A 4,317-nucleotide genomic window follows, 5' to 3' on the forward strand; every position below is an offset into this window, starting at 1 on the left:
AAGAAGAAGAAGAAGAAGAAGAAGAAGAAGAAGAAGAAGAAGAAGAAAAGAAGAAGTTGTTGCCATATGACAGGTCTCTCCTAAGTCACCAACAAGAAGAAATTCAGGGTGGGCAGCTTTACAGGTTGCTGGCAATCAGCTATTCCCAGAAATTCAACTGAAAAACCAAGGTGTGACTACTTTTCTTCCTTGCTTGGTGTGTAAAGCAGTTCAGCCCATCCATCCACACACAGGCATTGGTGGCTGATACTTTTACATGATTGCACAAAGCTGTCCTCATGATTACTAGCACGTGATGTGATGGCATCTTAGAAAGCAGCCAGCCCTACTGTCCTCCACCCTAGATCATTAGATGATGGGTTAAACTTAACACTTGTGCTGAGCCTGGGGCTATAACTTGGGACGTGCCCTTTGCTCATTAGCTGGGATCAATTACCCGGATAGAATTTCCAATACTGTTCCTGCCCATGGCCTCCCATTTCCTTCTCCTTATTACTTGAACTTGTATTGCTGCCAATGGTGCAGATGGTGGGGTGGTTGCGAATGGAGCCCTTGTCCACGTTCACAAGAAAGTCAGCTGTTCCCAAACCAGCTTTGTGATTTTTTTCCCAAGGGAAATGGGATTCCCAATCGGCTTTGCTTTCTGAGAAGGCTGAACCTCCAGTTCTCTGGATCCAGTTATGTGTGTGACTTAGCCGTCATCTTTCTTTCATTTAAGACTTCAAAGCTGATTAACTTTTCCTAGGATGCAGGCACAAAAGAAAAACCTCTCTGAACCATACCCCACCCAATCTTTGTCCAACACCATCTTCTTCAGAGGGATTTCATCAGTGTTTGGGCCCTGAGACTACTTCTTTATGATTAATACTGGTTCCCCCCCCTTTAAAATGCTTCAGAATCCAAGAATCCTCGGATGACCAGGAACGGGCTTTATACGGAGTGATTAAGTGTCCCTTTTGCAACTGAGCCTGTTTCCTGTGCCCTCACTTCTGAGGCAAAAGACAAACAGAAACACATTTCTGAGAAAAGCCCAGCCCACTGTGTCTTCATTTTCTTCACCAATCTCCATGTGTTTAGACACTTCTTCCCAGATAACCCCGTCCAGTTGGGCCCCCTGGCCCAGTCTTTATGGCTGTGCAGATCAAAGTGGAATGACTTAAATTTAAATACTCCACCAAGTCGGAAGCTAACTCAAACCTTTAGGACAAAAGCCAGTACATTGGTAGTTCCAACAGGCGAGGCTCAGCCTCCATCAGGTACAACCAATTTAAATCATATTAGAAAAAAAAGGAATCTCTTATTGGACTGAAAAGGGGAATTGTAGAGAGAACATATTGTGTATTGTATGATGTATGGCCTGTCAATTAAAAAACCAATGACCTAAGAAACAGGAAAGGGTAGACTAGAAAGTGGGACCTCCAGGAGACAGAGAGAATTCTGGGATAGAACCAGCTCAGCCCACCCAGGTCTCAGAGAACGCTGTGGAAGATGGAGGTGGCAAGATGGTAAGAGCCAGTGGGAATGGAAGACACCAAGGAAACAAGCCCTGCTAACACAGCAGGACTGATGCACATATGAACTCACAGAGACTGTGGCAGCATGCACAGAGCCTACATGTGCAGGTCTGTGCCAGATGGGTCCCAGCGATGAGAGCAGAAGCAGGCACAAGCCCTCATCCCTCACCCAGAAGCTATTTCCAATAGATAATCACTCACAAAGGGAAATTTATGGTTTTCTCCTCGGGAGTCTCACTGGGTACACAAATCACATTTAAGAGCGTGCCCAACAGTAGATGACCAACACAAAACAAACTCACTGATATTTTTGGAGGGTTTTTTTTTTCCTTGTAGGTCTTTTGCTTACATATTATGGTTTCTGATTTTGTGCTTTAATGGGAGTTCTCTGTTTGAGAATGTGTGTGTTTCTGCATCTGTATGCTTCTTGTGCTTTTCTTTTCTCTTTTTGTTCTGTTCGTTTTGTCTTATTTTGGGTTTTATTTATTTATCTATTTATTTGTGCTTTCTTTTTGTTTCTGCCTGTATTTATTCACTTTATATCCTGATCACTGTCCCCTCTCCTGCCCCACCACTACAGTCTATCCACCTCAACCTCTTTCCCCTTCTCCTCTGAGAGATTAGAGACCCCCACCCCAGTATTCCCCAACCCTAGCACATCAAGTCTCTGCAGGGCAAGACACTTCTCCCACTGAGACCAAACAAGGCAGCAGAGTTAGGGGAACAGATTCCACAGACAGGAAACAGCTTTAGGGATTCCCCTTGTCCTGCTCCCGCTGTTCTGGACCCACATGAAGACTGAACTGCACATCTGCTACATATGTGTGGAGAAGGCATACCAAATACATGTATATAGTATTTGGTTGATGGTTCAGTCTCTGAGAGCCCCCAAGGGTCCAGGTTAGTTGACTATGGTGATCTTCCTGTAGAGTTCCTATCCTCTTTGGGGCCTTGAATCCTTCCCCCAACTCTTCCATAAGAGTCTCCAAGCTCCATCCAATGTTGTACTGTGGGTTTCTGAATATGGCTGAGTCAGCTCTGGGTGGAGCCTCTCAATGGACAGTGCTCCTGTCTGCAAACATAACAAAATAACCCGTTGTTTGCAGTATGCCAGTTGCTAGGGCACATGGAAGAAAGCAAGACCTTTGCCCTCAGAGTTTGCATTTTACTGCAAAACCATAAACCCCTTCTAAGCAAGGACTTATGACTCCCCACAGCACTCTCTAGACACAGAAGAGCGGTGGGGAATGCCTGGCGTGGCACATAACTGGTAACTAATTAACAGTTGCAACTGAGCTTGTAAAAGACATGTCAGAATTCTGCACCTTTCGTGAATCCTTCTTTTTATTCAGTTATATGCAGTGTAAATATCTTTTCTTTCTGTGGCTTGTCCTCTAATGATGTTAGATAGTTGTCCCCAGAATCAACTTTTTAAAAAGAGTATATCTACCACCAGGATTGAAAATAGCCAATAACACCTTTACTTGAAGTCTCGCATGCTGGCGTCAGTCACATTGACAAGGCTGGGCTGGGTCTGATGGTGAGAGATTATTATCTTGATAATCCCTGGAGTCTAAAGCAGGAGGACCGGGAGTTCATGGTCATCCTCTGCTCCATAACAAGCTAACCTGGGCTACAAGAGGAGGAGGTGGGGCAGGTTAAATTTTGACATATCTAAATTAACTTTTCATTATAATTTCAAAGCTTTCCATTATTTAAGCAACTTTACCCAACCTCAAGCTCTGAGATTTTCTCATCTGTACCTTTATCTTGAGCATTGATTTTCAATCTGTGGGTCAAGTCCCCTTTAGGTACCCCAAATGACCCTGTCATAGGGGTTGCATATCAGATATCCTGTATATAAGATATTTACATTATGATCTATAACAACAGCAAAATTGCAGTTGTGACAGAGCAATGAAGGAGTTTCATGGTTGGGTGTCACCACGGGATGCAGAACTGTATTAAAGGGTCTCAGCATTGGGGAGGTTGAGAGCCATTGTTCTAGAGTTTCTATTTTCTGAACACAATTTTTTAATGTTATTAACGAGAGCAAAGTTTCCCTACAGCACTTTCAATCCTTCCTGGATAACAAAGCCCCACATACGTAGAGTTTCTTTGAATATTCTATTGCATCCCATTCCCTGAGATCTTTCTTTTGGCCATGAGATACATGCTAATTGCCATAACTTGAAGAAGGTTCTTGGTATTTCTGTTATAGTGATTCCTGCTTTCTTATTTTAATTTTCTTTTAGACAGTTTCTTATTTATTCTCGGAAATTTATGCCTTTGTGTATACATTTTAAAAATAGTCTGTAATACTCCACTGGAAAACGTTGGTAGGATCTTTACTGAAATGGTATTGAATGTATAGACTAATATCCTAGTGGTCATGAACATTTTATTTTTGTGTATGAGAGGGTATGGAGAAAAATATATAGAGAGAAACAAGGAGAGAGGAAGGATGTGAGCCAAGCATTGATGCTCTACCTTAATTGTGACTGTAACAATTCATAAAATCTTAGTTCATCTTTGATTGGCAATGTACAATATTATCACCCCTTAATGACCATTTGTATTTCTGTTGTGAGTGGCATGGTGTATAACTTGTTATCATGTGTCTGTTCCACTGTAAATTTTTCGAGCTTTCTCCCAGTCTCTGGGTCATGAGCTTTTAGAGCAGGCTTCTTTGTACAAACCCACAAAAGTGTCTGTCATTCATTCTTGTAGACTACTTGTCCTAAGCAGTACAGTACCCACAGCAGGGTCAAAGTTTCCACTGTGACAGTGAGAGCAAGGTCCA

The sequence above is a fragment of the Grammomys surdaster genome, unplaced genomic scaffold (assembly GCF_004785775.1).
Source record: "Grammomys surdaster isolate TR1022 unplaced genomic scaffold, NIH_TR_1.0 169, whole genome shotgun sequence".
In the NCBI taxonomy this organism is placed as follows: Eukaryota; Metazoa; Chordata; class Mammalia; order Rodentia; family Muridae; genus Grammomys; species Grammomys surdaster.